Here is a 10,767-nt window from a genome sequence, read left to right as displayed (position 1 = left end):
CTTTTTAACACTGTCTCAACGACAGGGTAGAAAAAATCGATCCTATATGTCTCCTCTGAAGGTTGAGCTATGCAAACCAAATCGTCACCTTCATAATCAAATTGCTTCGCCTTCTTGCCAGTTCTCCTTTCTCCAAATTTTGGTCAAGTCTGCGAAGTTTCAGGTATCTCTTTCGCCATTAACTGCACATTAACGAAACCTCCTTCGCAGAAATTCCCAATAAATGTAATTAGACTTTCGAGGGATTTAGTTGCCACTTTCACGTCAACGTCTGCTGCTCGAACTGCCTTACTTGCTGCGCTAATGGCAAAGAGAAGGCCGTACTATACGACAACGCCTACAATAAACTCGAAGCTTTTCAAACCGTTCACAGCAAGCGAGTGAGCTGCGCTCTTTGTTTTCGATTCAACAGCGCCGTCGCTCACCTCAGGAAGGGCGCCCCTGACTTCTCTCGTCTGGCACCTTAACAGCTTTGACACTCTACACCATACTTTGAATCTGAAAGATTCATCGCTGTTCAAGTTGGCGCCCTGCGCAATAACATTTCCCATCTCTGAGTGGATGCACTGAAAATAAGGTATATTCTTTAAATTACACCAGAAAATGTGACTGCTTTTGCAGTAGATTCCGCCGCATCTGATAACACGAGACTGTGGCTGTCACATGGCATATAAAATGCTCTTGGTTTGCACCTTAATATTCTGGCTTGAACACCAGTTCGATAACCTTTTATAATCGATAACGTTGGCTTCTGCAATCATGAATATCGAGTCCTAGTTCATCTAATTTCGACAAAACGGTTTCGGTGAAACGTTCTCCTGTTGTTGAAGTGGCGCTCAGGAAGTCGAAGAAGTGTTCTTCTACAGTCGCTGCGTCTTCTGATAAACTTACAGACCTAACAATCAGTGTCATTTGTTCATTGTGGCATGTATCAGGAGTACAATATAGCACGTCAGAAACATATTTACTTTCGTTTACAGAATTAACAATGCTGTTTTTTACTTTGTTGGCAAGCAAATTTATGAGTTCATTTTGAACGTTTTTTCCCAAGAAAATGGTCATGACTTACTTGAGCCTTTACCCACCTCTAATGTTCCTGCAAAACAGGGTCAAATTCTGCTGTCATTTCGATCAAACCAAGAAAACTACCATTATTTTCTTGATAGAGCTTGTCGCTGCCTCCCTTTAAGGCAATATTACTTTCAACTAGGTACCTGACGGTGAGTACAATTCATTTTAGAACCTGACGCTAATGTTCTTTCTCTCTTTCCAGTAGTTCAAGGTCAGTATGATCAATACCACTTTGTTGTTTCAAATTACCTCGCATTCTATCCACTTTCTTGTACTGTTTATGTTGTTAAATTATTGTTCACGCTCTTGAATCCGATTTCCTAAATGAACCCAGCCACAGAGTCCATCGCCTGATATCTTGTTTGAAGGAGATCGAATATGTTAACAATAAAAACAAAGAACGTTGTCGGTAGGTTTCGAATACACAAGCCATTTACGATCATTGTCTGTCTCAATTTGGTAAACTTCTTATATTAAAAATGAGTTGAAAATTTTGTTTCATTCTCGTTTAAAGGATACTCAAAACTTACAATTTTAGTAGGGCCTTTATGTAAAATTTCATTTATCATTGTGGATGTTAACCTATTAGGCCAAGTGCCTGGGTCCAAACTCGTGATTGCTTCACAACTGCTAGTAGTAGGCCTACCCGAATGTGGGACAGCTGGGGGTCCGTGTTCCAGTGCTTGTGTTCACTTGTATCTGAAGCAGCACACGATGAGAGGCTGCTGTTAAGGACATGGCCTTTTAAGCACGCTTAAGTCTCACTGTCTGACGTTGTTGGTCGGAGAAATTTTCCGGAAGCGCCTTTTTGTGAGTTCAAAAACTGTTCAGTTGTAGCTTTTTCTTGATCTTTTAAATACATGAATCGTATCTTTTAAATCTGTCCCTTTCAGGAAAGGTTTCCCTGTTGGCGCTTTGAACTCCACAGGACAGGGAAAAACACTGTATCTTCACACACAGTGCACACACAACACGTGAAGTGGCGAAGTAGTGCAGGCATATGTATCAACTGACGACAATAAAACAATCATTCTGTGGGAACACCTTCTGACGGGTAGAATGTAATGCTTGATTGTTACCCACAGCAATGACTAGAAATGGCGCGGAGAGGCAGCGAGCAGCAATGAATCGAATCGACGCGTGGGTAGCGGCCGTGTGTTGGCAGCAGATACTGCTGCGGCGCGTCCGTCTCACAGCCGCTGGTTCCCTCGACTCCGGTGCGGGCATAATTTTCTGAGAGGCACTCCAGTGGCCACAGCAGTGTCACAGTGAGCGTAGAATTGGATTACATTAAGTGAAAAGTACTTTCACAAACATGTTACTTTATTTTTTTCAGCTTGTCCGCAATAACAAAATTAGGACGACCGTCTTCGTATTACATTCGCATGTTCTGCGCAGGGTCCCTGGAAGCGCTGCCCCCTGTGTGAAGCCCCCGTAGCAGACTGCAGTTGGTACCTGCCGGCCTCGCAGCCGTTGGCAGCACTGACTGCGTGCCACAGCCCTGCCGCTTCAGGCGTCTGTCGCATTTGTAGCGAGTAGTGTCCAGTGTGACGTTCTGCGTTGGGGTTTCGTGCTGCTGTTTCTGCGCCGAGAATTTCTTCTGCTACGCCCACACCCTTAATAAGGTAAGGACGACTGTTCTCATGCGTTCCTGTAGTGTTGACTTATTTTCTTTGTTTTCTTTTGGTTTGTTTCTGCAAGGTCATGGCAGCTGTAAGGTTTCATTTAGGTTCACTATGGAGACTATCGCGTATAAAACAAACCGCGTTCGTTTATTACGCTCTCAAAATACTAACGAATTTCATATTACAAATCTTGATATTTTAAAGTCCTACCGACATTCCTATTAATTCTGCTGTTCTACGGACTTTAGGCATGAGTGAAAAGCATAGGCTCGGACGAGATTTCTACTCGTATTCGCGCCATTTTGTTGAATTTTTTTTCCCCGAAATGTAGGTTCGTATTTGTACACATGTGATCCATAAAAGGATTATTCTGCTTGTTAGGAATAACAGAACAGAATGATGGAACACTGCTTGTGCAAGTAGATAAGATGCTATGGCAACTTGGACTATTGAGGAACTAAACAATTACTTTACGTCAGCATAGTGCGTAGACCTTGGGACAGTCTGATCCTACTCCTAATGGTTTGAAATCAAACCAAGCTAGACGCATTTTGACAGTTCGATAGTGGAGCATTGAATCCGGTATTTCCCCAAGCAGTCAGCTCCAGGAAAACTGTCGAATTTAGTACAAAATCTGTCAGCTTCTTTCTCCCAGTCCTGCATTACCAATCGTCAGCACGTCAAGTCACGCAAATGTGTTTTAATACAGAACGCTGTTCCATTGAATTTTGATATTTTCACTTTTCTAGAGCAATGTTTTTGGTGACAAGGTAGTCTGTTGGGTAGTAAGTAAGACAGATAATGTTATCGTCCATTTCGTCTTTGTTCTATATGTGTAAGTGCAGAAATGAATGAATGCTTACGTTGACCTAAAATTGATCCTCTTGCTAGAAAAGTTGTCAAAATTCCCGGCGTTACGGGCTTAGTCTTCACTTCTGTTAATAATCGTGCATCTCCAGGCAGAGACTGTGCCGTACACTTACCAAAAAAGTAGTCGGTTTTCTGCTAAGGGGGTATCTGGACGAGTGAAGCAGTGCCCCACGTAAAGGACCAGCACTGAAACACTTTGGCAGTAAAACCAGCCATCCTCAGAATCTTTTCTGATAAGTGTTTGTCAGTGCTCAGAACGATATCATAATACAGAGTATCAGCTACAAATCTCGCTGCAGAACTCAACTATTATATATATTCTTGATGGAACAGTCCATAGCTGTACTTTAGGTTCATAGCGTGCACGCTGGACACTACGAACAGGCAGTTCACCTGTGGACTGTTCCATCAAAAAATAAACTGGGAGAAACTGAAGATTCACATACATGTTCCTGTCAAACCAAACGAGTGCTGCTGAGTAATACTTTATTAGGACAAATAAAGAATTATTCAAGTGTTGCGGCTTTAAGAAGAACGCAGTGTTACATCTGTAGTTGCCTACAGTATGAAGGGTGTTGCTGTTGCGTAGAGAAAGGAATACACAGTTTATATCACAGAAAGCGGATCTCTTGTCATTAGTACGTTGGGAGTAATTTCATCGCCTTTTGTGTAAGTAAATGAAATATAGCAATGCAGGTGGTTGTAGACAAACTCCCACAAAGAAGGGCTGAGACCATACCCACCTCTCTGAAATATGGGTTGTGTTGACAAATTGGCCTGCATCCAAAGATACATACATACATACATACATTGATCCTTGTTGCATAGCGCATTAATACATTTCGTAATGATGTGGGATGTATCACTTTAACATAAGTTTTCTTTACACAAAATAGTAAATATTTTTATATTTAATACTTCATGTCTAAAGATTCATCTATTCAGTACGAGCTGTCATTCAGGAGGGTCGACAGAAGCGTCCGATCCCACGCGTCGGCTTTGACCCGTGGTGTAAGGGTGTTGTCGTGTGTGACGTCATGACGGCGCGGAGTTTGGTTTGAGTGTGGCGCGTTTGTAGATGTCGTCGTGTTGTGGTTTGTTGTGCTCTCTGGTGGTATGTTCAGGGTTTTCGTTCGTGTGGTGTAATGGGCTCAGTTTGCTTTTGCTCATTATCCAGAATTGTTAGTGTCAGCTGTGTTTGTAGTGGAATTCGTTTCAGTGAGTTAACGATTTTGTGTGAAGGTTAATTTAGTGTTCGCTATACGTCGTGTGGTAATTTTAGTAAAATTAATAGGTTGTTTTTGTTCAGGAATGGATATGACGGATAAAATTAAGTGCGCAGGTCAAGGGAAGTGTTCGATCCCGATGTGTGGCTGTGTGTCTTGGTATCAGAAGATGTTTTTGAGCTATATAGGCCAAGGGAAGTGTTTGATCCTAATTTATGGGATCGGGAGCTGCTGTTGAGCTATATAGGTCAAGGGAAGTGTCTGATTCCAAATGATATTGTTTAGTGGTATTTGGGGAGTTCTGTGATGTCGGTTTTTTCGTCTTTTTATGTGGTTTCGTATGGGGGTGGGCGTCTAAATTTGTTTATATTTAGTTTGCCCCCCTCCCCCCACCCAAAACACCCCATTTCCCGCGCTTGTCCCGTTAGTGTCATTAGGCTTCTTGTGGAAAGTGTGTGTGTGTGTGTGTGTGTGTGTGTGTGTGTGTGTTTTTCGATGTATTTTCGTCCTCACAATGTGTACATAACGACTTTATATGCGCCATATTGGAATCGTGGTTTATGGTCGTTTCCGCCATATTTGTGATGTCATGGGTGAAAGCAGACGGGCGGGATCGGACGCTTCCGTATTTCCATAATTTTCTTTTCTTTTAAATGTTGGTTAGTATCTGCCGGATTTTTAATGCTATTTGCCAAGTGACCAAATATTTTTGTGGCAACGTAATTCACACCTTTTTGTGACAAAGTGAGATTGAATCCAGAGTAGTGAAGATCGTTTCTTCTGGTGTTGTAGCTATGCACTTTGCTGTTACTTTTGAATTGGGGTGGGTCATTAATGACAAATTTCATAAATGAATATATGTACTGCGAAGGTACTGTGAATATCTCGAGTTCATTAAATAAACGTCCACAAGGTGATCTTCTGTGGGCTCCAGCTGTTAGCCTGATCACACCCTTATGTGCTATGAATACTTTTCCTCTTAGTGACGAATTGCCCCCAAATACGATACCATGTGTAAGCAGTGAATGAAAATAGGCATAGTAGGCTAATTTAATGATGTTCATCACCAATATTTTGCAATAACCGCAGTAGCGTAAGTAGCTCAACCTAACTATTTCAGCAGATCATCGATGTTTCTTCAAATTCAATTTCTCATCAGTGTACACATCCAGAAATTTTGAATCCCCTGCCTTAGCAAGAGACTTGTGTTCATAGCCTATATTTGAGTGTTGTTATGCCATTTACTGCACAGAATTATATTCACTGTTTTTTCTCAAAATTTAATAAGTGTCCACTTGCAGAGAACCACTTCGTAATTTTGTGAAAGACAGTATTTACAATTTCCTTGGGTGTGATTACTGTACTTGCATCATTAGCAAAAAGAACTAGCTTTGCATCTTCATGAATATAGAGTGGCGAGTCATTAATGTATATAAAGACCAATAAGGAAACAGACTGAACCCTGTGGGACACCGTTCTTGATACCTCCCCAGTTAAAGGACTCTGCTGGTTTTCGCAGACTATTTGTACTGCTAATTTCAGCCTTCTGCTTTCTTCCAGTTAAATATGAATTAAACCATTTGTGCACTGTCCCACTCATGCCACAATACTTACGCTTGTCTAGAAGAAATTCATGATTCACACCATCAGAAGCCTTCGAGAGGTCACAAAATATTCCAATGGATGAAGTTCGGTTATTCAGTGCATTTAATATTTGATCAGTGAAAGCACATATATAGCATTTTCTGCTGAAAAGTCTTTCTGAAAACCAAATTGACATTTAATTAGTACGCCATTTTTACAAATAGGAGATTCTGCTCCTGAATACATGAGTTTTTCAAGAATTTTGGATAAAGATGTCAGAACTAAGACTGGGTGGTAGTTGTTCGCATCAGACCTATCCCCTTCTTTATGCCGTTGTTGAACAATAGCGTATTTCAGTCCGTCTGGAAAAATTCATATGTGGCTGAGAATCCTACTTATTTATCGGCAACACGCTTTCAGTACTCCGTAGCACAGCAAGAGGCGTAGGTTGGTGTGGAATAAGAAGATACGGTTGAGAGACGGATAAGACAATTAACGTGAATGCGAAATAAAGGGTGGGGCTACGGGGTTCGTATGTAGCATGTACTTCATCATAAGAGCAAACCAGATGTAAACAAACGCAAGCGCGCTGACTGGTCAGCAGCCGAAGCTCTCTTACCATTGGTGGTGCTCCGCTCTTGGAAGTAGGTCCAACTTATGTGTTCGATAGCTTATTACTATGTCAGTGTGGAAGAACCTTTCAGACATTCTGACGTATTAACAGCCATCAACGTCTATCTTAATCGTACTTTACCTACGTAACTTTTATCTTAAATTGTGTACAGTCAGTGTCTCTGTAACCAGTACTTGTGCTCTGATTGTCTCGCTGTTCATACGTACCGCGAAAATGGACGACACTGCTTCCTGCTTCGTAGTGAAACACGCGCGTGGAACACCGTTAATGGCGAGAAACAAGTAGTTAATGTTCTTCACAAGATTACAGACAAAAATCAGCTTTTGACTTTTTTTCGAGTAGGACTATGTATCAGAAGTAAGGGAGGTGTTAACTACATGCGTGGCGTGATAGACAGGGTCGTAGATTGACCATCGTTTGTGCCGGCGGACGATGGTTCTACGCTCCACGTGGTGCGTAATTTTCTTTGTTTGGTTTGAATACCTAAAGCATTTAAATATGAAACTCATCACGTCTACATATACATCTATATGGTTACTCTGCAATTCACACTTAAGTGCCTGGCAGAGGGAGGGTTCATCGAACCATTTTCATACTACTTCTCTACCATTCCACTCTCGAATGGCGCGTTGGAAAAAGGAACACCTATATCTTTCCGTTCGAGCTCTGATTTCTCTTATTTTAATATCATGATCATTTCTTCCTACGTAGTTGGGTGTCGACAAAATATTTACACATTTGGGAGAGAAAGTTGGAGAAATTTCGTAAATAGAATTCTCCTCAATCAAGACTGCCTTTGATTCAGTGACTCTCACCCCAACTCGCGTATCATATCAGTTACACTCTCACCCCTATTTCGCGATAACACGAAATGAGCTGCCCTTCCTTGAACTTTTTCGATGTCCTCCGTCAATCCTACCTGGTAAGGATCCCATACCGCGCAGCAATATTCCAGCAGAGGATGGACAAGTGTGATGTAAGCTGTCTCTTTAGTGTTCTGCCAACAAAGCGCAGTCTTTGTTTCGCCTTCCCCACAATATTATCTATGTGATCTTTCCAATTTAAGTTGCTCGTAATTGTAATTCCTAGGTATTTAGTCGAATTAACAGCCCTAAAATTTGTGCGATTTATCGTATACCCAAAATTACTCGGATTTCTTTTAATACCCATGTGGATGACCCTTCTCACTTTTCTTTGTTTAGTGCCAATTGCCACTTTTCACACCATACAGAAATTCTCTCTAGATCATTTTGTAGTTGGAATTGGTCGTCTAATGACTTTACTAGACTGTAAATCACAGCGTCATCTGCAGACAATCTAAGGGGGCTGCCCAGATTATCTCCTAGATCATGTAGGTAAATCAGGAACAGCAGAGAGCCTATGACACTACCTTGCGGATCGCCTGATATCACTTCTGTTCCACTCGATGATTTACCGTCTATCGCCACGAACTGTGGTCTCTCTCGGAGAGGAAATCACGAATCCAATCACACAACTGAGACGATACTCCGTATGCACGCAATTTAATAGTAGCTTGTGAGGAACGGTATCAAAAGCCTTCTGGAAATCTAGGAATATCGAATCGGTATGAGATCCCTTGTCGACAGCACTCATTACTTCATGGGAATGAAGAAAGATATTTCCTGAATCAGTGTTGGTCATTTTCTTCAAAGTGATTCATAATGTTAAAGTACAGTATGTGCTCCAAAATCCTACTGCAAATTGAGGTCGGTGATACGGGTCTGTAATTAAATGGGTTACTCCTGTTTCCTTTCTTGAATATTGGTGTGACATGTGCTACTTTCCTGTCTGTAGGAACAGACCTTTCGCCAAGTGAACGGTTGTACATGATTGATAAGAAATGCTGTGTTGTCTGCATACTCTGAAAGGAACCTGATTGCTACATCATCTGGACCTGAAGACTTGCCTTAGTAAAGTGATTTGTCACTCACGCTAACAACTGTTCTGGTTTCGAATTCTGGGATATGTACGTCGTCTTCTTTCGTGAAGGAATTAGGGAAAACTGTATTTAGTAACTCCGCTTCGGTGGCACCATCATCGGTAAGGCTGTGTTCACACTGCCGGCCTGGCCGGGCCGCCGCCCGCTTTAATATCAAACATATGGTTCTGAACTGCGGTGCTCACACTGGCGGCCGGGCCGCGCCGACACGGCGTGAGCCCCTCGGAGCCGAGCCGGCGACATCCCGAGTGTTTTTAGCCGCATACTTTCTTCAAAACCTGTTGGAAAGCGTTACGAAACTAAGAAATCACGCGAAACGAAAAGTAGACTTTTTCTTTTTTCACGACGTAAGTAACGCTTTTAAGGAAAAAAATAAGTTAATAAAACGATGTGGCGAAGACTCGTATACCGCTAAGAATTTTTACAACATGAAAATCGGAGAAATGGATTTTCCCCCATTTCGCCGTCCCGGCTCGGCTCGGCGCGGCGCGCAATGCGAACGCAGCCCATCTTCTCCATCGCTATCGCGCAGTGACGGTGTTGACTGTTTTCTGCCACTGGTGTACTTTACATACGACCAGAATCTCTTTGGGTTTTCTACCATATTTTGAGACAATGTTTCATTGTGGAAACTATTAAAAGCATCTCGCATTGACGTCCGCACTATTTCGAGCTTCCGTGAAACTTAGCCACTCCTCGAGATTTTGCGATCCTCTGAATTTGGCATGCGTTTTTCGTTGCTTCTGCAACATTGATCTGACGTGTTTTGTGCACCATGGTGGATCAGTCCCGTCTCTTAACTTAGGCGGTATGAATCTATTGCTGTCGATACTGTATCTGTGAATTTGAGCCATATCTGGTCTACACTTACATAATTAGCTTGGGAGGAATGGAGACACTCTTAGGAAGGCATCAAGCGAATTTTTATCTGCTGTTTTAAATAGATATATTTTGCGTTTATTTTTAATGGTTTTGGTTGATACGGTTTTGAGCCATATATGGCAATTAACTCATACGTCACCAATTTTGAGAAAAATGCACATCTTGCAGTTTACAATTACATATCACACGAAAATTTCTCGTTTTTATTGCAAGTATATATTCTTAGTGTTATATGGAACCCAGAATTCAAATGATGGTTCACTCATCAGCGTTCAAATGAACAGACAGTAATAAATTTGTCATCTGGATGGAAATATCATTTTTAGCTACGTCATGCAAACGAAGTTGTACGGAGAATTTTCCCGTCATTTAAAGTTAGACGTTAGTAACTTTTCTCATGACTTCAGTTGTATCGTTTTGTGTTTGGTGGGAAACAGCAGTCGTAGTAGACGCCAGGTTATATTCAGTTTCCGCGAGGCGTAAGTGGTGCATTTCGGAGTCATTATTTATTAAGTTGCACACCGCGAAACTCTGTGATCCATTTTAGGGTACATAGGTATTGGAAAACTGAAACGCCCTTCGCAAGTGTGCAGTCCAGGCATGCAGTACGGGGCATTGGACAGCGTCTCCAGTACTTGGAGCTGGAACAACGGTGTTGCTAGCTTGGTCGGCTGTGTTCCTGTGAAGACAAAAAAAGGAAATGGCGGAAGACCAGACTTCATGCGGGCCGTCAAGACTGGTTAAAAAAAAAGAAACTTACCACACTGTTACCCCGTGAGTTGACGACATTTGCACGTGACTGTTATAATTATTTATGCATGAAAAAAATTGTCATTTGTCATGGCTGCTACTGGATATGAGGTCCTAAATTCCGTATTATGAAACAGCACCGTTTCAACGCAACTGTACATGGAA

At 41.9% G+C, this 10,767-nt stretch overlaps 1 protein-coding gene across 1 annotated transcript in view; it reads left to right on the top strand.

The window, feature by feature from the left end:
- Positions 1-2,473: 2,473 nt before the first annotated feature.
- Positions 2,474-10,767, top strand: part of LOC124553428 (ankyrin-3-like) — a 64,814-nt gene continuing 56,520 nt past the window's right edge. Inside the window, exon 1 of the mRNA XM_047127290.1 lies at positions 2,474-2,696. The gene's annotated coding sequence lies outside the window, so the exon portion shown is untranslated. The remainder of the gene's footprint in view (positions 2,697-10,767) is intronic.

Source organism: Schistocerca americana, chromosome 11 (genome assembly GCF_021461395.2).
Source record: "Schistocerca americana isolate TAMUIC-IGC-003095 chromosome 11, iqSchAmer2.1, whole genome shotgun sequence".
In the NCBI taxonomy this organism is placed as follows: domain Eukaryota; kingdom Metazoa; phylum Arthropoda; class Insecta; order Orthoptera; family Acrididae; genus Schistocerca; species Schistocerca americana.
Note: the sequence above shows the minus strand (reverse complement) of the source record. Positions and strands in the feature narration are given on the sequence as shown.